The 25,347-nt window shown below is 39.0% G+C and overlaps 1 protein-coding gene and 1 pseudogene across 5 annotated transcripts in view; one reads left to right on the top strand and one right to left on the bottom strand.

Annotated features, from left to right (window-relative positions):
* LOC125127362 (uncharacterized) overlaps positions 1 to 16,898 on the bottom strand; it is a 148,260-nt gene extending 131,362 nt beyond the window's left edge. For 4 of the 5 annotated variants that reach the window (XR_007134922.1, XM_047780269.1, XM_047780270.1 and 1 more), the window contains exons 1-2: positions 16,328 to 16,898; positions 4,676 to 4,848 (exon numbers count right to left, since the gene is read on the bottom strand). The gene's annotated coding sequence lies outside the window, so the exon portion shown is untranslated. The remainder of the gene's footprint in view (positions 1 to 4,675; positions 4,849 to 16,327) is intronic. The other variant, XM_047780271.1, reaches the window with a different exon arrangement.
* Positions 16,899 to 24,717: 7,819 nt separating this feature from the next.
* LOC125127361 (calmodulin-alpha-like) lies at positions 24,718 to 25,047 on the top strand (annotated as a pseudogene).
* Positions 25,048 to 25,347: the final 300 nt, after the last annotated feature.

The following is a 25,347-nucleotide window of genomic DNA, read 5'->3' as shown; positions in this document are numbered from 1 at the left end:
ACTGGAGCATGAATTCAAATATGGCTTATATTATATGAGGTTGAAAGAGCCTAACTCCATGTGATAGATAGGAAAGAATCACAGAGTTTATGGGGATAGGACACCTGATGTGTGTGCAAATTGCTCAACATCCAAAAAAAAAAAGAGCATTTTCCCTTGGATTTCACAGAAAACACTCTCCCCAAAAAAGGCACTGGAAAGAATGCATTGTGGTTTGAGTTGTGTGTGGAGAAAATATCTTTGAAAAGTTTGGTGGTATCTGCCCACTGGAAGCAGGGAGTAATTATGAGAGATGCTACTATTTGAATGCCTTCCCTGATTTCAACATATTAAGTTCCTGAAGTGGCAGACCACAAGAAACAAGTCTTAAGGTTTGGAGTCAAGGTAGGCCTGTTTACTGTAATGGAAAATAGGACTCGCTCAGTAAACCAAGTGTTTTCACCTCCAAACATTGTCATGGGCTAATTGATCATAATGAACTAAAGCCTGAAACAGATGGGGTACCTAAAAAAAATCTTACTGCAATTGCATAGGTAAAAGTCCCTAGGTCAGATGGTAAGTAACTTGAATCACTTCACTGGAGAATCATTTTCTAATCTGATCTAGTCATAGACCAAATGAATGGATGGAAAGTCAAATCTCACTGAGAAAAAACTCTGTAAACCATCACAATAACATGTCATGACTGACCCCAATTTCTTCTTCCTTTTAAATCCTTACACTTTTTAAAAAAGGCTGCATAGGGAGTTCCCATCGTGGCGCAGTGGTTAACGAATCCGACTAGGAACCATGAGGTTGTAGGTTAGATCCCTGGCCTTGCTCCGTGGGTTAAGGATCCAGCATAGCCGTGAGCTGTGGTGTACGTTGCACATGCAGCTCAGATCCCGTATTGCTAGGGCTCTGTCATAGGCCAGTGGCTACAGCTTTGATTTGACCCCTAGCCTGGGAACCTCCATATGCCGTGGGAGCAGCCCAAATAGCAAAAAGACACACACACACACACGCACACAGACACAAAAAGGCTGCATAGATGGATTACCTGGTTATCTCACAAAATAAAATAACTGCATCAAGTTTGTTATCTGTATATCCTACACAATCAATCACTGGTATAGCATATCCCAGAAAACAGGGCAGGTTCAATGTGTTGAGCTCTTTGAAGCATTTCAACACAAATGTTGTGCCAAAAGTATCAAAAAGATTTTGCCTTCATCTCGGTCTTTTGACCATTTCAGGTAGTGTGGACAGTCAGAATGAGAGCTACTGAAAACTGCATTTTTTTTTTGTCTTTTTTTTGCCATTTTCTTGGGCCACTCTCGTGGCATATGGAGGTTCCCAGGCTAGGGGTCGAATCGGAGCTGGAGCCACCAGCCTATGCCAGAGCCACAGCAACGCGGGATCCGAGCCGCGTCTGCAACCTACACCACAGCTCACAGCAACGCCGGATCGTTAACCCACTGAGCAAGGGCAGGGATTGAACCTGCAACCTCATGGTTCCCAGTCGGATTCGTTAACTACTGCGCCACGACGGGAACTCCTGCATATTTTTTTTAATACAGGGTGATGCTTCTAGTAATTCTAAGAAGAAGCCCAAGCTCTCCCCCAACACACGCTGCTTGCATTGTCACCCTATTTGCCTATGACAGGTGAAGAGGCTCAGAAGGTGTCTCCCCACAATGTACCACTTTTGCTTGAGGATTACTTGGGGCTCATGGCAATCAAGACCCTGCAGGTTGAAGATAAACCCCTGTCTCTCTCTAAGCTACCTAGATATGTTTATACTGGGGGTCTTCCCCAGGTAAGAGTCATTACCAGGGATAATTTTTATCTGAGTGGCAAACATCTCATCACCCAACATCTGTTCTTCTTATAGTCATGTGAATTTCCCTCCTGTTCTTGGAATCCCCAGGCTATTTGGTCTGTCCCTCAGCTCAGGATGCCATGCATATCTTTCCATCTTTGAAGCTCTCATGTGTGTGGGGTTCTTATACATTTGTTTTTTCTCCTGTCATCTGTCTTATGTCAATTTGATTCTTGGAACAGCCACAAGAAACTCTGAGGGGTGGAGAATTCTCCCTCCCCTACACAGGTTTCTTTGCACCTTTCAACTCCAGCTTTCTGGCTGTGTCATCTCAGGGCCCTCCCTCAGTCAGTTTATTTTTTTTCCCTTAAGTGAACTTATCACAAATCGCATTGGTTCAGCACTATAAACATTCTGTGAATGTTTCCCATACTGTAAAATATACATTTTCAATATTTGGCAATATTATGTATTAAAAATAGCAATTGATTTTCAGAATGTAAATGACCTGTATTACAAACATGGTTTCAATATTGGGCAACATTATAAGTTTAAAAACAGTATTTGATTTTTAGAATCAAAACATCCTATTTAAATTCATGTTTCAGTTGTATATTATTCACTGAATTTTCACTTGTGAATTGCCTTTTCATGTTCTTTGTGTCTTTTTATTTTTAGCTTTCTGAGTTTTCTTATTGGCTTATAAGAAAGATGTCTATTTCAAGTATTACAAATATAACCTGTTTTTTGTCTTTTGAAACTAATTTCTCATTTAACATATACTTGTTAGAATCCATCTCAACAAATATCTCAACTTCAATATTGTTTAAAGTATGTGATGCTATAATAACCTACTTTCAAACTAATATAAAATATATTAATATAATTATTTATAAAACTACTTTGCACCTGGAGTTCCTGTCGTGGCGCAGTGCTTAACGAATCCGACTAGGAACCATGAGGTTGCGGGTTCCATCCCTGCCCTTGCTCAGTGGGTTAACAATCTGGCGTTGCCGTGATCTGTGGTGTAGGTTGCAGACGCGGCTCGGATTCCATGTTGCTGTGGCTCTGGCGTAGGCCGGTGGCTACAGCTCCGATTCGACCCCTAGCCTGGGAACCTCCATATGCCGCAGGAGCGGCCCTAGAAATAGCTAAAAAGACAAAAAAAAAAAAACAAAAAACCTACTTTGCACCTATAAAATGTTTATTTTTATCCAACAGTAAATATTCATAAAGTATTGATTAACTGAGACATATTCTGACAAGAGGCAAACTATAATATGAAGATTTGGAGATACAAACATGAGATTTAAGATTTAAAATGCAATTCACTAGTTCGTTCTCTTCTAGTGTTTAAATATAACATTTTAACTTTAATATCTGACTTCGTGATTTTAATAATTATCCTTTTTAAAATATGTGTCATATAATAAATGAAAACTAGAATGCAAATAAGTTTTAATTAAATCATAAGCAGAAATATTACTGTAATTGTTTCTTGGTTTGTGCATATGTATGTGCATAAAATATTTATAACAAAACTCAATAACAATATGCACAGTAATTTGTAACTTTCCCTTTCCTGTTAACAATAAAAATGAAAACTTATTTCACTGTGTTAATGGTTGGATTTATAGACTGAAATCCATCAAATATTTTAGCAACATAGTTAAAACTGCAAATGACATATCTTCAAGTGGATAAATTTTTCCCTGACATAACAAACTATATATTTACCTCCAAAATGTCAATTGTAAAGTGATTTCGGAACCAATAAAATAATTTGGGATAAAAGGGGAAGAAAGAATCTTCTTATATAGCTAAAAAAACTAATAGTTGTGATAATCATGTCAGGATTATATCAGAATGATGTCATAGCAAATTAAGACTTTAAAGTTTATATGCATATGCTTAATTACAAAGTTTAAAAAGCTCCATGTCCTTTTTAATACTATAAATTATTAAAATATGTATTTCTAAATCATGGATGATTAAATTACACATAATTTTAAATGGAATATAAATGTATGATTGTGTTCTGAATCACTGCTTCTTGATACTCTAAATGTCCATTTAATTTCTTATGAAATTATTATATCCTGCTGAGATTGTAGAAATATACTCTGCAGACAAGAGGGTAATTTCCATGTGCCAAGCATCTACATCTATAACATATCATACTGCAATCAAGAATACTATAGCACAAACTCTCCAATTAATTCAGCCTCATTTTTTTTTTTTGTCTTTTTGCTAGGGGTCCAATAGGAGCCGTAGCCACCAGCCTACATCAGAGCCACAGCAACGCGGGATCTGAGCCACGTCTGCAACCTACACCACAGCTCACGGCAACACCAGATCGTTAACCCATTGAGCAAGGGCAGGGATCGAACCCGCAACCTCATGGTTCCTAGTCGGATTCATTAACCACTGCACCATGACGGGAACTCCCTAATTCAGCCTCATTCCTAATTCACATGGGCATGGCAGTAAAGGAAGGCATTACATTAGTTATGGGGGCAAAGGAATAAGTGACACTATTAGATCTTTCACAGCCTAGTCCACTGAATTCACCATTTCATAAAACCTGAGACTCTCTGCAGACAACTACCAAGATATCCCCGGACCTCCCTTAAGATGTTACTTATTTAGTGAATTTTTCCCTTGTTTTCACACCTTAATGATCCAGAATATTAATTAGAATTTTAATATATATATATAATCTCATAAATTGCAAATGCATACCCATACAAACAAGACATACAATAAAAAGAAAGTCACTTTAAAGTATTATCATACAAAAATTACATTTGTCATTGAGGATATGGTCAGTGTTTAATAAGAAAAGTCACATACCTCCACATTTTGTTTTCCTACCTTCTCTGAGTAGCCAAGTCTTATTCTGCTTTACGGCAGGACCCCAAAATGCAACCATTTCCTGCTGTAAGTTCTGGAAACAGAGCTCTTGAAGAAGCAAGTGCTTTCAAAGCTATCAAAGATTCCCAGCCTTCCAAGCTTTATTTTGCTGAGTGTCAGCAATTAAGGATCATCTACAAAAAGGACAAAGTTTGAAAATTAAATTTAGTCTTAAAGCTAAAGAAAAAATCAGAGTATTAGAACCTGGGTGACGTTATAGCCTGTGCCTTTGTCTCCTGACCCTTACTTAAGTGGAAATGGAGCTCACAGCGTCTACATATTGTGCTTGAGGTAAAATATAGTCTAGTCATTAGCAAGGTCAGGTCATCAGGCCTCCAGAGCCCATTTGTAATAGTACTTAAGTACATGATTACACATACAATGCATTATAAATACATATAAACTTATATTAATTTATAAGTATGAAAAAATCAATCAATATCATTGTCTTAGTGAAGCTGTTTTTCTTTTTCTACTCCTGCTATAATTCCTGGAGATAACAAAAGGCATCCTTCATTTCTGTGAGGATTCCAAACATTGGCCCTTATAGTCAAGCATTTTGGATGCATTAAAAGCTCTTGGAATCTAAATGCTTGACTGTTTCATTTAACTGCTAAGTCAGACTAATCACATACAAAGAAAATCAGTATATGCCGATCTCTCAAAAATGTCAATTTCTCTGCTGCCTTCAATGTGGCTTTTGCCTTGGCCTTTAATAGAAATACAGAGAAAAACACTCTTTCCAAGAAGAAACTATATGTGGCTCCCTTACAAAACTTCTCTTTACTTCAGAGGCCTCTACTACTTAGGTCCAGTTCTAGCTAAGTCATACACAATTTTAACTGCCCAGCTTTATAGTTACCTCTTTCTGAAATAAGAAATGGAAGCAGCTATTTTCCAAACTCCGCATACCTAGAATAGACACTTTCTCCAAATACATTCCATCCTGTATTTGAAATCTCTTTGTGAACTCAATGTTCATTCCTCATGACTGTTTTGCCTCACGAAGGTCAAGTAAAAGGAAGATAAACAGTTTTCCATTTGTGCTTCATTTTGAGTGAATCACAAGTGAATAAATATGCAGTAACAGAATATATCTTATTGGAGGATGTACCACCATGATGCCACCATGTATATATTAGGTCAGTGTCTGTTCCTGGAGAGTCTACCAACTTTCCAGGAACACTTCAGATGTGACTACTTGATGTGCTATGGCTGTGTTTTATTTAATTGTTTTTAGAAGGTTTGCTAATATGGTTAGCATTATGAGTACATATCCAAGGCTGAAATTAGTGGCTTGCAGGGATTATAAAAAGACATCTTTGTTGAAATTAGGAGTACAGGTGAATTGTTTACAATATTTAGAAATCTTCCATATCCCTGAATGACCAGACCTGAAGCATCTTGTCCACCATGTAGCATGTAACATTAGGCATTAAACACAAGGCTTGATGACTACTTACTTCTATGACCAACCAACGGATCTAAGTATTGGTGGCCTGATATTGATCCTAAGAATAAGAGAATTCTGCCTCTAGAATACTTTTTCTCTTCTTAGAATAAATCATTATTTAGTAAGTTTTAGATCAGAGCACTTGAAAGAACACATTTTAAAACCAAGCTTCTGGAATACAATACACGTAGTGTTTTATACCAGCTTGCTAAAAAATAATGTGTGCTTAACAATATCAGCCTGGTGGCAGGATTTGGTTTTTTAACTTTCATTCATTAGTATCTGAAAGTGATTGAGGAGAACTGTAACTCTAAATACAGGCTAATTCCATTATGTAGCAAACGAGTTTACACCAGAACAACCTTGAATCATATAAGGAACATTCACTTGTCCAAAGCTTCCTGAATTATGTATTTTAGAAATATATAGAGAAGGCAGATGTGATCAAGCATGTAGCTTGATCCATGTAAGCAGATCCATGACTCTGCTTAGTCCATGTAAGCCTCCTTTACATAAGTCCAGTATGTCCTTGAGGTATTTGTTTTCTATCTTCAATAGTAATAACTAAGCTAATACAATTTGCTAAGGCATCAGTGGAATCATGATTCTTCAATGGGAATCATGAGAAATGGGGCGAGCAAGGGACCATGAAATCATATTTAATGGTTGACAAGAGCCTGATCTCTAAGTTGCTAATCTCAAGGCAGAAATCATATGTAATTGCAATCAACACCATTGATTTATCACACATAGTTATACATAGTTAAGTATAAAATATAGGAAAATTTGGTTGAAAATACAATAAAAATAACATATAACTAGGAAATATGCATCCTATGTTTATCCAATATCATTAAAGTGTATGCACCTACTTAAATAATACAGAAAAATCATTTATTATTTCACCATAATGTATGCAAGTTATAAACACTTTAATGACATCTCTAGAAACAATGCTGATTTCAACTGGTTGCTTCAAAGACGTTTCTCTTAAATGAAGAGTTATTGTCTTATATTATGAACAGATTTCTAAATTCATTTCTTATAAATATATTTTTCCCAGAACTTTTCCAAATACTTCTTTTGATTAAATTCTCAAACTTCACACATCTTAGGAGAAAAGTTTAAAGTAATTAAATAAAAGTGGAATGATTTCTGGCATTGCTTTATTTAGAATATAAGCTACTGAAAAAGAAACACAATATTCCCTATGGCTACTAATAGGCAATTAGTATTCCTTAACATTTATAAAACTAAGTTCATAACCACTTTGCATGATAAAAAATGCATTTTAAGGCACATACTATTTTCTTATATGTTTTAGAAATCTATTATTATTTATGATACAAACAATATCAGCTACTTTAATTTAGACTGACTCTGTAAAATGTTTTGAAACATAAAGATTGGTCACTTGTATGCACTAGAAGAAAACTAAGTCAAGTGATGATTTATTTAAATGTGCTAAGAAAGACAAATATTAAGTCCCCCAATTAGTTCATTCTCATTACCTCATCACTTCTAATTTAAGTCTTTGCTTCTAATTAAAACAGAATATTGGGAAGGGCAATATTTTTTTTTTGGTCTTTTTGCCATTTCTTGGGCCACTCCCACAGCATATGGAGGTTCCCAGGCTAGGGGTCGAATTGGAGCTGTAGCCGCCGGCCTATGCCAGAGCCACAGCAATGCCAGATCCGAGCCAAGTCTGCAACTTACACCACAGCTCACAGCAATGCTGGATCCTTAACACACTGAGCCAAGGCCAGGGATTGAACCTGCAACCTCATGGTTCCTAGTCGGATTTGTTAACCACTGAGCCATGATGGGAACTCCAGGGAAGGGTAATATTTTTAACCAGAGCATTTAACTCAATTTCCTAGCTAGTCCAAGCAGATGTGATAAAATATGTGAGTGAGGGTAAGTAGAAGAAACAGAAATCATATTAATCATTTTTGGAATAGCAGGAACAAGAACTAAAACAAAACACCTAATTTATTTCTAGGGTAGACAAAAATAATTATTTGTTGAATTTTAAAATCTAGTTTCCAAACTATGAATATCATTGATTCATAGCAAACTCCAAACTCTTACAAAATGGAACAGTGCCTTTTTTTTTGGGGGGGGGGGGTAAACTGGTAAAAAAAGTTCTGAGAGCTTTGAAAGATTATTCTTTTGTTGGAATGAAAGGACTAGAAGAGGGAGGAGAACAAGTAACAAACCCATTCTGAGAATTAGTTTCACATTAAAAAAATGTAGTGAGGCAAGTATAAAGTAAATGGGCCATGACCAAAATAGACTAATTAAAGTATAGGAGTCACTTCATGACACAGGATTCACTTATCTTTTCTGGAAGCAGCCTCCCTGACAGATTAACAGAACAACCTACTGAAGACTGAGCTAGGGTAGCACCCTTGAAATGGCACTATGCAGGGCTGGGGCACTGCCATCAAGAATGCAAAATATGCACAGAGCTGCCAACAGCCTATGCGTGGAGAGACTATTTAAGTAACAAAAGAAAAGATCCCATCCTTCACACAGTCATTGCTCCATTTGGGATTCTCATTTCAACAATATTAGGTTGTGCTGGTTTAGGAGTCCAGTTTCCTAGAAGTGAATATTTCTGACAAGAGACAGAGGACACTGCTTGGAAGTTTTAAGTACCATCTGGCTGCTTGGAGCTCCAATTATCAATAGGTAAATGGAATTATCTTATTAGCTGGGGCATTCATCCTGAATTGTAATATGGTTTGAGGGTTTTCAATACAAAATGTTGCAAAGGTAATATGTCTGGAATCTAGGAGATTCCTGGGGCCATCACTTTGCAGGCCATGTTCAGTAATAACTGTCAATAACAACTACAGTAACCATAATCCACCAAGGCAAAACCACTCAGGCAACGCAAAGGAGCCAAGTTACTGGTTAAAAACAAGGGAATTCTATGATAGGTGGTAGAGAAACTAGATGAAAATTTTCAATTACAGACTCAGAACCAGCCTGCCTCAATAACTAAAAGCTCAGGAAACTTTCTATTTGCTTTCCAGCATTCTCTACTTCCTTTTTCCCTTTCTCCTGTGTTGGAATTACATCACACAATAAAGAAAACATCAACACTAAGTTTTGCTTCAAGCTCTATCTTACAACGAACCCAAAGACATTCCCATAGAACCAAGCAATATTAACAGATTATAGGCAGTTTCATAAGCAAGCACAGAAAATGAGATCCTATTTAGTATAAATCCAGTAAGTAGCAGTCTGGGAAACAAAGACATACATTTAACCCACTAATCGAATATCAAATATTTGATCAAATATCAAATACATTTAACTACACTAATCAAATATTGTAGTCACGTACCTATAGTGTTGAACATCAGCATTCTTTATGTAATGTTTCTCATTTTAAACAGTTTTATTTCAATTCAAACATATTTGAAGACCAGATTTTTTTTTAAGTTCAATTTCAAGCACAGAAGTTCTACAGAATAAAAAGCACATCTTCTAAGTAGCAAGCAAATCAAAGCATAATTAATACAGAAGAGACAATGGAGCCTTACAACAAATACTAAAGGAACTTCTCTAGGCAGAAAAGAAAACACAGAAACAGGAAACAAAAATTCCACAAATGACAAGGCTCACCAGTAAAGGTATATATACAGTAAAGATACAAAATCATCCATGCACAATTATACCACCAAAATCAGACATCATGAGAAGAGGTGAGTAAAAATGCAGGACACTGGAGATGAACTTGCAATTAAGAGAACAACAACTGAAAACAATCTCATATAGACTTGGTATCAAAACTTCAGAATAACTGCAAAGCAAAAATATACAATGGATACACAAACAAGGAATCTCTGGAGAAGAAATATGTCTCACAGTAAATAAGTGCATAATCCACCATGAAGGGGGTCATTTGACATCATTCTCGGAAAGCTGAAGTCTTCTTAGATCTGATTCTGATTTCCTCTCCATCAAATAATTTATGATAATTATATTAAATAATGCAACTGTACAATTAAATAATACAGTTCTACAATATCATTAATAACCATTTCTCTCCATGGTACAATGTAAGGTCTATGATGTCTTGTTTATCACATCACCTAGAATGGTGTAATGCCTATACTGAAGAATCAATAAGATGTAACAAATTGTGAGGACATAATTATATAGTTACACTGTTTTTTAACCAATTTATGCATTTTATATTTTACTTCTTTTCAGAGGGTGTATTATTTTTGTTATTCTAACCAGTTATTCTTTTTATTATGCTATATAAGATATTTAATGGTATATAAGGCTTTCTTTATAAATTTTAGTTGCATAATATACACAATTTTAATATAATGCTAATTTTTAAAGAAAAATTGAAATGTAATAGATAATACTAAATAGTAAAGATGAAAGCCATACAAAATGGGATAAAGTGTAGAATAAATTTCCTATTTGTCTCAGCATATTTTCCATTCCACTTCTCTAGAGGGAGTCACTTAATCTCTTTCTTAATATCCATGATATAATAGTATGAATGTAATTGTTTAAATATATGTATTTTATTCTGTAAAAACAAAACAAAAGCAAAAACACAGTGCCTGCAATGAAGTGAAGCATAATAAAATGAAAAAAAAAAAAAAGAGAGAGAAATAATGGAATCCCCTTTACAAAAGAAGCCACCTGGGATCAAAAGTGACCTTTTAACTGTTGTTCATGTTATAATAGACATCATTATGCAACCTCCAAAGATTTTTCTAAGGTTGAGAGAAGTGACTTGTATGTGTTGTATGTGTGTGTGCTCTTCTTCCCTCAACTTTTTAAAAGCTTATTTAAACTCTTTGTCCCAAAGTTCCCCAGAGATTATGTCCTGATTTAAGGGCTGATAAGAATTTTCAAGTCAAATCACCTTATTTTAACACTCTGCAAGCATCCACTGATGCCAAAAAAATTTACAAGGTTTCAAGTACTTCTTAAATATTTAGTTTTAATACTTTTTATGACTGAGAAGTCAGGGAACAGGAGGGCAAAAGGATAAAAAGTGCATTATATAATTGTATGGATAATTTGAAATAGTATCTTCAATAAACCCCAAACTTTTATATGGATAAATCTGCCTACTCTTCCCACCTCTCCCACATACCATATTTCACCAATTTCAATTTTTTTTCTGATATACCCTATGTAACGTTTTTCTTTTACTACTATCACTTGTAAATGCTATTCTGTCATTACACTTCCCACTTATTCTTTCAAACAGTACATATAAATTTAAAACCCATACATTAGCACATTCTAGTAAATGCTGGATATTCGGTGTTCCTGACATAGTAGTTTACAACCTAGGAAGAACATAAGCACATATGAAACTTGTCCTTATATCATGCTTTTGTCTTTATCTTATCTGTTTTGTTCACCACTATATTCTCAGTAATTAATATACTGCCTGGAACACAACACATGCTAAAAATATCAGATTCATGAATATATAAATTAGGCATCTGCTGTTATATTTTTTCCAAATGAACAGTAGTATTTAATAAGCTTTTAAAAATGAAAGTCCAAATTTACTCACTTTGCTTCCAACTTTATTATAGGTTACATATTATACATTAGTCCATTTATACAACTGCTATTCCTTATCTTTAAATTCTTTTAGGGTTCTATAAAATAATTTAAAATATTTTTATTTTTTTTAATTATTCTTTTCTCACCTAAGTTTCTCCCTTTTCTTATGCAAAATTTAAATAATTTGTTTCTGGCTATTGTCTGGTATATATTTTTTGAAGGATACTTTCAAAATCAAACTTAACTAGTTCCAATTTTGTTTTTTTTCTAGGGCCACACCTGCTGCATATGGAGGGTCCCAGGCTAGGGGTTGGATCAATGCTGTAGCTGGGGGCCTACACTACTGCCACAGCAACCTGGGATTGGGCCACATCTGTGACCTACACCACAGCTCAGGGCAATGCAGGATCCTTGAGGCTAGGGATCAAACCCGCATCCTCCTGGATACTAGTCAGGTTCATTACTGCTGAGCCACAATGGAAACTCCCAAAATAAATTTGAAAAGAGGCCATTTATGCTTATAATAAAGAAGTAGCTCCCCCCCCCCCACTGTTTGGAGATTTTTCACATGCATATTTTAAGGTTTCTGTCTTCTGTCTTTCTAAATGGACATACAATTGTTTTTTAGTACCTGAGTATTCCCATTTTGTTTGTTTAACATACCCCACTAGTAGTGTTTTATGTGAAGGTCTCTGTTTTCCATGTCTTTGGCTCTATATCAGTTGCACATGGAGGTGTCTAACAGTTATAGCTGTGATGCAAACTGCACCATTTTTATTCACATAGGGATCATTCATTAGTTCGTAGATCTAACAAAATTTTGTACTATTATCACTTGTCCTTATCCCTTCTATTTGCATTGACTTGGATGGTATGCAAGTTTTTATTTTTTTATTTTTTATTTATTTATTTTTGTCTTTTTGCCTTTTCCTGGGCCGCTCCCGCGGCATATGGAGGTTCCCAGGCTAGGGGTCTGATCAGAGCTGTAGCCACCGGCCTACACCAGAGCCACAGCAACGTGGGATCCGAGCCGCGTCTGCAACTTACACCACAGCTCACGGCAATGCCGGATCGTTAACCCACTGAGCAAGGGCAGGGATGGAACCCGCAACCTCATGGTTCCTAGTCGGATTCGTTAACCACTGCGCCACGACGGGAACTCCCCAAGTTTTTATTTTTATTTTTACATTTTCTAACTTAAAATTTTTTAAACAGATGTATCTTTTACAGATGGGTTATGTTCAGAGTAAAATTGAGAGAAAGGTACAGAGATTTCCCTTCTATCCCCTGCCCCCACACATGTAGAGCCTACCCCAAAATGCTACATTTGTTACAACAGGTGGACCTACACCCTACACATCGTAGTCACCCAGAGTCCATAGCGCACAGGATTCATTTTAGTGTTGTAGATTCTGAGGGTTTTGGCAAACACATAATGAAATGTATCCACCATTATAGCATAAAACAGAGTAGTTTCACTGCTCTAAAACTCTGTTTTTTGTATTTTTTGACAATTTTTAAAAATAACTTTGCTATGACTTTAATGTTTGAAAGCAATCTGAGGACCAGTCTTTATGAGTTCATGAGTTCATCTTATGTAAATAATTTTATAGAAACTGTTCTCATTTTATTTAACACTTATTTGTTATGCTTCTTTCTAGTTTCATTTTTCCCCATGAGCTTGGTGTATTTTTCTTCCCCTTTCCCTTCTTATCCTCACTACACAGTGCAAGTAATATGGACTGTATATGGTATTATTATTTAGAATTTTTAGTCTTTAGCTTATAAGCTATGTATTTTAATTAATTAAACTCATAAATAAGTCAATATGTGCTGACTCAATGACTTTCCCAATATGAGGAAACTGTCAAAGTTCTAGGAAAACAATAGATAATATAGTTTCTATACTCACAAATAGATAAATAGATAGGTAGATAGATGGATAGAATGACTTGGATATCCTTGTTTATTTATCCCCAAGACTACTACTAAAGAAACTTGTACAAAAAAAAAAAAAGGTAAGCGTTAGCTTTTGTGTTTATTTTTAAATAGTTGAGGATCATCACAAAATGTATATCAAAAACGTGAGTAGGAGTTCCCGTCATGACGCAGTGGTTAACGAATCCGACTAGGAACCATGAGGTTGCGGGTTCCGTCCCTGCCCTTGCTCGGTGGGTTGGGGATCCTCCGGCGTTGCCGTGAGTTGTGGTGTAGGTTGCAGATGCGGCTCGGATCCCGCGTTGCTGTGGCTCTGGCATAGGCTGGTGGCTACAGCTCCGATTCGACCCCTAGCCTGGGAACCTCCATATGCCACGAGAGCGGCCCAAGAAAATGGCAAAAAGACAAAAAAAAATATGAGTAGATAATTCATCAGAACATAAAAAAAGATATTAAAAGTACATACTTGTGTGTAAACTTAGGATAGGAGACACAAGCTATTGGTCTTCTCAGTGTAGGCTCTTTTGGAAATTTGCTTTTAATCTTGTACATATATTACTTTGACAAAAATTAAAAACTAAAGTATAGCTGCAATCAAACTCTTCCGAGGTTTAAGTTTCTAGTGTTGGTAATCTGACAGATTTCAATTCATTTTTTAACCTAGATAAACTCATTATTTAACTAATATGTGGTAAAAACAAATTAATTCCACATGAACCTTAAATGGGTGTATCTGATGCATTTACCCTCAAAATCATGCCTTTAAATTATGATTAAAATAGATCAAAACAGTGTTTGTATACATTTAGATTGTGTTTATAAATGTATAGGTATTCATAATCTAAATATATATATGAATGTACAGGCCATTTGGGGGTAAGCAACTGATTTTGCCAATGTCAACATCTTTCTTAGGCAAGTACACTACATTGGCCCAGGAAATGATAGAGGAAATTTTAGGTAAAAACATGAATAAAGTTGTTTCTTTATAATTTTCAAATACACAAGGCAGCTTTGCTTTTGATCATATGGTTTCATTTGCTGTCTAATCAATTTCCTGGTATGGATTCAAGAAATTCTAGTTCTGCAAATTCCATATTTTTCCCCCTGGTCTCATGTTCAACAGGTTGCCTGCAATTAAAAGCTAAAAAAGCATTAACAGAAGTCCATGTTTTTACACACTGTAGCTTAAAATAACAAGCAAAATGCTTTTTGTAAGGAAACAAATCAATTATCTAAGGAAGAGAAAGTGAAAGAGCATACCCTACAGAACTTTTAAGTATGCCTAAATAACCTCCAGAAATAAATAATATTTTTGAAGTTGTATTTTTACCTTTTGCCCCAGGAATAAAAACTAGGTAAAACACATTCATACATTTCTCTAAACTATCAAGGAAAGTTTCCTGAATAAGTAAAGTAGGGTTTAATAGAAAACTACTCATTATAATAACATTCTCTATTTTCCTCTAAATCTGAACCAATTCCATGAACATGCTTACCTTTTTCCCAAATTATACTTTCCTCACTCCATGCAAAATATACACACTGTCAAAGAGTCTTTTCAAAATCTGCTTTTAATCTCATATTCTTTTTAAAATATCAAGTATATTGGAATAAACATTGGTTGTAATTTTAAAAATCATTATTTCACTACTGCTATGTTCATACGAAATTCAATCTTACAGCATTACACAGTCTAAATCAAAACTGCAATGTAATTTATTTTAAATGATTATTTAAGTTCAAGTTATATTTCCAACTAGAAAATCATTTCTTTTTTTTTTTGCCTTTTGTCTTTTCAGGGCTGCACCCATGGCACATGGAGGTTCCCAGGCTAGGGGGTCCAATCAGAGCTAGGGCTGCTAGCCTATGCCAGGGCCACAGCAATGCCAGATCCAAGCCACATCTGTGACCTACACCACAGCTCACAGCAATGACAGATACTTAACCCACTGAGCAAGACCATGGATCAAATCCACAACCGCAAGGTTCCTAGTCAGATTTGGAAACCCATTTCAAAATGAATGTGGTTTCTAGCTCTACGGGAGTTAATCACACATTAAGTTAATTGTGACAAACTATGTAAACAAAATCTAAAGACAGATTATTCCACGATAGGTGTGTATGATCTAAACCACCTATCTGTAGCATGTTGAATGCACACTGGAGAAGCAGGCATGTTCCAAGTATACTCCCCTGTACCAGCTCTCACAAAAAGGTGCCCCCAATGCCATATCTATGCCACCACATTTGGAAGATAAGACCTTAGATTTTTTTTTTGGCTTTTTTTTTTAAATAAGCTACTACCACATATCCTCTGGAAATGTGTGGATTTGTTCTAGGGGCAGCTCTCCTCTTTCTGAAGTGTGTGTTCTTATGCAGGGTCTCTTAACTAGATACAAGGCCATTGTTTTAAACGCAGGAAACCATGATTAATGCTTCAAGCATCATGATGGTCTCATAATAATATATAGAACCCCCCATGCCTAGAAACCAATTCTCCCCTCCCTCCTCAGAGCTTTAAACTCCCCAGAGCAAGGACATTTCCTACCCCCACAGAAAATAGTTTCCTCCTTTTTACAAACAATAAGGCAAGAAACTGGTCAGCCACTGCCACCACCCACTTAGCTCAGTGCTGGGTTAGCAGGCGCCATCCTTACCTGGCCGCTCCACCCCACGTGCTCTCTCACGCCAGTCATCGGTACATCCTAGTTGCTCCGGAGGTCTCTGGGTTGACCTTCTGCTGGCCGCCTCCTCCGGTAATCAGGAAGCCAGTGTCCTAGGACCAGTGCACCCAAGCCCCAGGGCCCTGCTTCTGTTCATCGCGGTCTTCCTGGAAGACCTGTGGTGGACCTGGTGATGTGGAGCGTGGGGATCCAGGATGGCACAGGCTTACCCGGCTGTGTGGGCTCTGTACTCCGAGCACACTCCGACAGTGTCCAGCGGAGGGGCGCAGCACATACCGCCTCCAAGCAGGGGCAGCTGCCCCTGCCCCAGTGCTCACGCACCTGCTCCACACTGCCGCCCTCATGGCCGCCGGCCCCCTGCACGCTCTAGCCTTTCACTGCTGTCCTTTTCCCTCTGTACCCCTTTCACTTGTCCCCCTTCTTCCTCCCGTCTTCTCCCTTATCTTGTATTCTCTTTTCCCCAAAGCAGACAGGAGGGGTGGAGGGTGCTTCCCTCCTCAAGAACTCTTCCTCTGCCGGGTAATGGCTGCGGGTAATGGCTGCCGGCAATGGCTGCGGGTAATGGCTGCCCCTAACGGCTGCCGTGGCTACCACAGGCCACTCCTCCTCGCTGAGCTCGAGGCGCTGCTCTCACGCCCAAGTGCTGTCTCGGGAGATCCCGCCTGCCAGCTTCTGAGCATGCGCAGTTCCAACCCCTGCAAGGCAGAATGGGCGCTTCCCTCCCTCCCCTGAAGGCAAGACTCACCCAGCCAGCCCTTTCAGGTGTGCGCAGATTGTGCCCTGGATCCTTCAAGCACACATTTTCTTGGCCAGTTAGTTTCATTCTGTTTTCTCCTAAATTAGTTTGTTTGAACTGCTTGAAAGGAGTGGAAGGAAGTAGAGTCTTGAGCACAATTTACTGATGAAAGAACATCAGTTCAGTTACAACATAAGATTCCATGGAAAACTTTTTAGCAGACAGCAGTCTGATGCCTTTATTTTTTTATTTTAGTGAAGAGTGTGTTCATACAGAGCAACATAGTAATTAATAGAGGAGGTCTGGGTGTTTCCTTCTTTCAAAGTTTACACATTAGGAGTAAATGAAACAAATGTGCGAAAAAGGCGCACGTGCGTGCACATGTGTGCCTGTGTGCGCCCACGCGCACGAGAAAGAAACAAGCAGTTTCTGTTTTCTTTTGTTTAATCAGAAAAAAAGGATCTTGCTAGCTAGACTAGGTTTTAAATTTCAAATATAACTCAAGACAAACCATAAACTAAAATGAGATAAAGGAAAGAAAAGGAAAGAAATGGGGGAAAGGGTAGGAAGAAGACGGAGGGAGGGAAAAATAAATTTCTTAGTACATTTTAACTAGATACAAACCAGTGGAAAGATAACAAAGTTGCAAAGATGCCAAGGCTGCCTCACAGCAGGCTAGAGGCATTGTAAAGAGTATGTAAGGAAAGATTATAGGCAAACTCCACAGGAAGGACAGAGACAATCAGTAGTGGTAAGTAGGGAGGCAAAGTTAGAGCATGGTATGAAATGAAACTTTTAACAGTATTAAAAGAGGCAAAACGATTGTGTTCATTTTATTTGGACCAAGACAATAAACTGGAAAGAGCAAAACCTCTTCTTTGGGAAAATAGGTAAGGCTAAGAGAAATAAAAATACACAAATTCCTTTCTGAGTCTATATATTTCTAAGTAGAACAATCTTTGTGAAGGGACTAAATCTTTTTTTTTTTTTTGGTCATTTCTTAGGCCACTCCCGAGGCATATGGAGGTTCCCAGGCTAGGGGTCTGATCAGAGCTGTAGCCGCCGGTCTACGCCAGAGCCACAGCAACTCGGGATCCGAGCCGCGTCTGCAACCTACACCACAGCTCACGGCAACACCGGATCATTAACCCACTGAGCAAGGGCAGGGACCGAATCCGCAACCTCATGGTTCCCAGTCGGATTTGTTAACCACTGCGGCTCGACGGGAACTCCGGGACTAAATGTTGATTACAGAGAATTAAGAGCATAGTAGGAAAGAGATAGTGAGAAAACATGTGGTTATTTAAATTAGTACATACAGCAAAGCTCAGGTGAATTACATGCAGAACACTGATGATCATGTTAGTACAGGAGCCGGCTAGTTTGGGTAACTCTGAGAGAGAGAGAGTTCCCTACACTTCAAAGCAAACTTTCAAAGAAATATTTTGTCCCCAGTTAATAAAGGAGAAGGACAGTAATAAATAATAAAAGAAAATTAAAGGACTAAGTAAATTGCCCATAACATATCTAGTAAGAGGATTATGAATTCAAATGTAACATATCTTTCCCATTACATGAAATTGCTATTTGCCTGTGGGAACAGGCGTGGCATGGATAATCTTTTGTAAATCCATGAACAACAAACAGATTAGGAAAGGGGGCATATAGATATATTTTTTAAATAGATTCTATTATCTATATGGTGATTAAGTTTGAAATCATTTCCATTTTATTGTAGAGAAGAGAGTGAAATGAATGATTTGGCAGTAGTCAGAAAAGAATAGGGAACAAGTATAATGGCGTTAAAAGGTCTTACCAGGCTACCTTTATTTCTCTTTGTAAGTAGCCTTTAAACATACATATATATATGGCATTTTCCATTTCTAGCGGAACTTCCCTTTATCCATATGAAGAAGATAATTGTAAACTGGTACAAGTATCAAACAAACTAAAAACTAATAGGCCAGAGTTGCCCCAAATATCCTAATTAGCAGGTTTTTCTTAGATTAAGTTATTTGATTCTCAGTTTACTGCCCTACTAGACACCAGATTTATCAAATTATATTGAAGAGAAAAAATAAAAGAAATACTGATTAGATATGAGAAGGAACCAAATGAGGGACAGTGGTAAGGTACAAGATGCCAAAATAAGAACCCAAAGAGTAACTTGACTTTGGATGTGGAGCTAAAACAAAAGATGTAAACTGGAACTAAAATCTGTTTTGAAATCCTACATTTTAGCGTTTATACAAGGTTAAGCCTAGGACTTATTGATGTATTTTTAACCAAGACTACTTTAGATATGGACAAGACCGTACCTAATAGCCCACTTCTCTTTCTAACATGAAATAAATACAAAAGCTGGACAAAATATGTAGAACAACAATTTCATTTATCAACAGTCACAGAAGGCTGTAATGTTTGGGTGAGAGGAGCCCAATCAAAGGTGTATTTTCCCAGGGACCATATTTTCAGAAGTGGTGGAAATTTGAGACCAAGCAATGAGTGTCGCCAGAGGACACCAAGTACAAGAGCCTAGAGCTACAAAGGTAATTGAGATTTGGGAAGGAACAAAGGGACTCAGTTGGCAGAGTTAGGGGCCACCTGAGGAAACACCACAAGACTCTGGAAATTCTGGGGAGATCCGTAACTGAATTTCTGTGTTGCGTGCATCTATGAGCATGATTCTGGACCCTGATAAGAGGGTAATATCTGAGAAATAGCAATTGGATTACAGATCATAAAAATCTTGAAGTTATGGTAAGAACAGCAAGCACCACAATACAGGAAAGGCGGTGAGGCACTGCCCTTTAGTGGCAGCGGGCTGGCGCGCCCAGGCGGGCGAGCCTGCGCAGGCCGCACGGGGAGGCAGGCGCTGGGGAGCAGCCCCTGGCTCTGGAGGGGGTATGCTCGGGCGGGTGGACGGGCGGGCGGAGGGCGCACGGCCCGGCCGCAGGCCTGGGATCCGTGTGAAAGCGCGATCCTGGCCGCGGGCGCTGCGTCAGCAGCTCTGCAGGAGCGGGGCGCTCCCCGCCCGGGGCTCCTCTAGGCTTCCAGCAGGCTGGCTGGACTCTGGCGCTGCACTCCAACAGTGGTGGATGCAGCATCCCCGCCCAAAGCCCTGTTTCCAGATGCTGGGTTCAGAGGCGGCAGAGGCCCTGGCGGCGGCGGCGGCGGCGCCGCCCCGGGCGCTGGAGGCTTTGCGCGCGCTCTGGGGCCGCAGCCGCCCCCAGGGCCCCTGGTCCCATTCCCCTCCTCGCTCGGTCGGCCTGGGGCCTGGCGGCTCAGCACGCCTGCGCCTCGCCGAGGCCCTGAGCCGGGCGGCTGGCCCCTTCCTGCTGGAGCTGGCGCTGGAGGCGACCTCCGGGACAGCCTCCCCATCCCTGTGGGCTGTCGCCGCCAAGCCTGCCTCAGGCCAGGGTGCAGGCGTGCTGAGCGGGCGGGCCTGGCGGGGTGTTGGAGGCAGCGCCCGCGACCAGGTCCAGAGGCTCAGCGACCAGAAGTCCCTGCCTGGTGAGAAGGATCCAGCCAGGCGCAGGGGTCCGCGGCGGGGCGAGGCGGGGTACCCCACCTACCTAGGCGAGGGAGGTGCTTGTTTTGGGGTTGTTTTTTTTTTTTTTTCTTCCCCCTCTCTCCGTCCACCCCTCCCAGATGTGTAGGCTGGAGGATGTTTTCAAAACATGCTCTTTGATTATTAGGTCAGGGAAATTTCCTTCTACTCTCAGTTAATGTTGAATTTTGTTTGAGGCCTTTTTGGCTTTTCTTACTGGCTGGGGCTAATTTTTCCTCCATTTTTTCATGGCTCTATGAATTGATCCCACCTGTCGTTGGGATAAATGGAAAAGAGATAATGTATATCAAAAGTGTAATGAATTGCAAAACTAGTTAGTTAAAGTTTGAAAATTTAGGAGTTCCCGTCGTGGCGCAGTGGTTAACGAATCCGACTAGGAACCATGAGGTTGCGGGTTCGGTCCCTGCCCTTGCTCAGTGGGTTAATGATCTGGCGTTGCCGTGAGCTGTGGTGTGGGTTGCAGACGCAGTTCGGATCCCGAGTTGCTGTGGCTGGGGCATAGGCCGGTGGCTACAGCTCCGATTCAACCCCTAGCCTGGGAACCTCCATATGCCGCGGGAGTGGCCCAAGAAATAGCAAAAAGACAAAAACAAACAAACAAAACATTTTGGCTATTGTGAATAGTGCTGCCATGAATATGGGTACACAGATAACCCTTCAAGACTCTATCTACAATGATGTGGAGTACATTCCCAGAAGTGGAATTGCTGTACCATACAGTAATTCCATTTTTAAATTATTTTAGAAGTCACCATGATGTTTGCCAAAGTGGCTCTATAATTTCACATTCCCACCAACAGTGCACATCCTCAAAAACACTCATTATTTATGCTTTATAAAAACAATAGCCATTCTAAAAAGTATGAAATAGGGTATCATCGTAGTTTTGATTTGAATTTCCCTAATGATTACTGATTGTTGAATATCTTTTCATGTGCTTATAGGCATTTGCTTATCTTCTTTGGAGAACTGTCTAAGTTTTTGCCCATTCTTTTTTTTCTTTTTTTTTTGTCTTTTTGCCTTTTCTAGGGCTGCTTCCCATGGCATATGGAGGTTCCCAGCTAGGGGTCAAATCAGAGCTGTAGGCACCAGCCTACACCAGAGCCACAGCAATGTCAGATCCGAGCCACATCTGCAGTCTACACCACAGCTCATGACAACACCAGATGCTTAACCCACTGAGCAAGGCCAGGGGTTGAACCCGCAATCTCATGGTTCCTAGTCGGATTTGTTAACAACTGTGCCACAACGGGAACTCAAGTCTTTTGCCCATTCTTAAACTGGGTTGTTTGTACGTTGGTTGTTGGATTTTAGGTGTTGTCTGTATATTTTGTGTACTAATCACTTATCAGATAGCTGAATTGCAAATATTTTCTGCCATTCTGTGTGTTCTCTTTTTACTCTGTTGATGGTGTCATCTGATGCAATTATTAAGAATAATTTTTATGAATTCTAATTTTTAAATTTGTTGCCTAATGCTTTTTGATATCCTCTTCAAGAAATCACTGCCAAAACAAAAGAAAAAAGAAATCACTGCCAAATCCAATGCTGCGAAGCTTTCATTCTTTGTTTTACAGATTTAGCTTTTATATTTAGATTTTCAATCCTTTTTGAATATTTTTATACATGGCATCAGGTGAAGATCCAACTATATTCCTTGGCATGTGAATATCCAACTTTTCTAGCACCATTTATTTTAAAGACTGTCCTCTCCCCATTGAATAGTCTCACATCCTTGTCAAAAATTATTTGAATAGGAGTTCCCCTTGTGGCTCAGTGGTAATGAAATTGACTAGTATGCATGAGGATGCTGGTTCAATCCCTGGCCTGAACACTGGCCTGAATGCCCATGGCATATGGAAGTTCCCAGGCCAGGGATGGAATCTGAGCCACAGCTATGACCTATGCCACAGCTGCAGAAATGCCTGATACTTAACCCTTAACCCTCTGTACCAAAGCAGGAACTCTAAAGATCTTACTTGCTTTTTACAATGTGATCCACAGGGGAAGTTCAATTGCTTTTTAATGTAAGCATTTATGGTTATAAATTTCCCCTTTAGTACTGTTTTTTCTATATCCTATAAGTTTTTCTCTACAGACATACCTCATTTTATTATGCTTTGCTTTACTGCATTTTGTAGATGTTGCATTTTTTACAAATTGAAGGTTTTTTGGCAGACGTGTTGAGGAAGTTTAATGGCACCATTTTTCCAACAGCATTCTCTCACTTTATGTCTCTGTGTTACATTTTGGTAATTCTCACAATATTTCAAACTTTTTCCTTAGTGTTATATTTGTTATGGTCATCTGTGACGGTGATCTCTAGTGTTCCTATGACTTGCTGAAGGCTCAGATGATGGTTAGCACTTTTTCAATAATGTATTTTTAATTAAAGTATATAGGGAGTTCCTGTCATAGCTCCAAGGAAATGAGTCCAACTAGTATCCATGAGGATGGGGATTAAATCCCTGGCCTCACTCAGTGGGTTAAGGATCTGGCATTGCTGTGAGCTGTGGTGTACGTCACAGACACGGCTCAGATACTCTGTTCCTGTGGCTGTGGCATAGTCTGGCAGCTGTAGCTCTGATTTGACCCCTAGCCTGGGGACTTCCATATGCTGCAGCTGCAGCCCTAAAAAAAAAGCAAAAAAAAAGTATATACATTGTTTTAGACATGATGCTGTTGTACACTTGCTAGGTTACAAAATTGACCAAAATTCATCACAATTTATTAACAAAGCCATCCCCTCAAAGTTGCAAGCCCTCAACAGATTCCAGAGTTCCAAAAGAGTAACAGCAGACAGCCAGCGACATTGCCATCTAGATGGAGACAGATTCCCGGTGCTTCTCATTCTATCATCTTCCCAGAATCCTTTGCTGCTAGTGTATTACATCCTTCTGAGGACTTAACTGCATCAAAACCTGCCTCACTGAGATGTGGGTATAACCACACCCCAAACTACATCCCCTTATTCTTACTAACTCTTGATGGTACATGTTACATAATGAATTGTGAAGAGATTACATTGGAAATCTGGATCATGTCACACTTCCATTTTTTTGTTTATTATTCAAGAAATTTTATCATTTTTGAGCTAAGCCCAAATTTAATCACTATTATTATCCAATTAATTTAATAGTTTTTGAATATGCTTAAAATTTGAAAAACAATTTCCTAAGTAATATGCTATTTTTTCTAGAGTTTTGGTTTTCTGTTGAATTTTAATGTACACAAAAATATTTTAAGTTTAATGTCAATATTTAGATGCACAAATGTATCCGTTGGAGTTTTTGCTTTAAGATTTTTTTTTTTCATTTTATGACCACACATGTGGCATATGGAAGTTTCCAGGCTGGGAGCAGAATTGGAGCTGCAGTTGTGGCCTACATTACAGCCATGGTAACACCAGATACAAGCCACCTCTGTGACCTGTGTCACAGCTTGTAAGCAACGCCAGATCCTTAACCCACTGAGTGAGGCCAGAGACTGAACTCACGTCCTCATAGGTCCTTAACCCACTGAACCACAACAGAAACTCCTGCTTTCAGATATCTTAATGTTGGTAGTAACCACTTTAGTTTGAAAATCTGATACCCGGAGATGCCAGCATTCAAAATCCGTAGGTATTAATTCTTTTTATTGTTTGGACACCAGAGTCACTGGTCTATTTAATTTTCACAATCTATCATAAAAGTGAGGTGTCATCAAAACCTGTGTATAATTATGGTATGGGTTTATAATTTGCCTTGCATGAACTTTAATTTGAAGAGGATTATGATTTATTAAAGATCATGTTACCTATATTGCACTACATCTTCAGGGCTACAGAATTGTAAATCTGAAAAGTGTTGTGTGTATCATTAAAAAGTATTTTAGAGGGCAGCGGTGGTGACAGCCTCGCGGACGCGGTGCCATTACTTGTAGTTGGGCGGCGGCGGCGTTGGCGGCGGCGGCGGCGGCGGCATAGCGCTCAGCGCACACCTAGCAGCAGCAGCAGCAGCAGCAGCAACTGCTGGTAGCAGAGGCACCCCTGTGGTCACAGCCCCTGTGCTGGTGCAGCCACCTTCACTCTCTCTGCTCTTCCTCCCTTCCTTCACACCATGGCTGATCAGCTGACCAAAGAACAGATTGCTGAATTCAAGGGAGCTTTCTCCCTATTTGACAAAGACGGCGATGGCACCATCACAGCAAAGGGTCTTGGAACTGTCATGAGGTCATTGGGTCAGAACCCGACAGAAGCTGAGTTGCAGGAGATGATCAATGAGGTGGACGCTGATGGTAATGGCACCATTGACATCCCAGAATTTTTGGCTATGATGGCTAGAAAAAGGAAAGACAGACAGCGAAGAAGAAATCAGCGAGTCATTCTGAGTCTTTGACAAGGATGGCAACGGCTACATCAGTGCTGCAGAACTACGGTCACATCATGACAAACTTAGGAGAAAAACTAACAGACGAAGAAGTAGATGAAATGATCAGAGAAGCAGATATTGATGGAGATGGACAAGTCAACTATGAAGAATTTGTACATATGTATGTATGTATATATATGACTGGGTCACTATGCTGTACAGCAGAAGTTGCACAATACTGTGTGTAAGTCAACTATACTCTAATAAAGATAAAATAAAAAATAAAGCTTGTTATGTGAAAAAAAACAACCCAATTAAAAAGGGGCAGAAAGCC

The sequence above is a fragment of the Phacochoerus africanus genome, chromosome 5 (genome assembly GCF_016906955.1).
Source record: "Phacochoerus africanus isolate WHEZ1 chromosome 5, ROS_Pafr_v1, whole genome shotgun sequence".
Lineage (NCBI taxonomy): Eukaryota > Metazoa > Chordata > Mammalia > Artiodactyla > Suidae > Phacochoerus > Phacochoerus africanus.
This window is presented reverse-complemented; position numbering and strand designations above follow the sequence as displayed.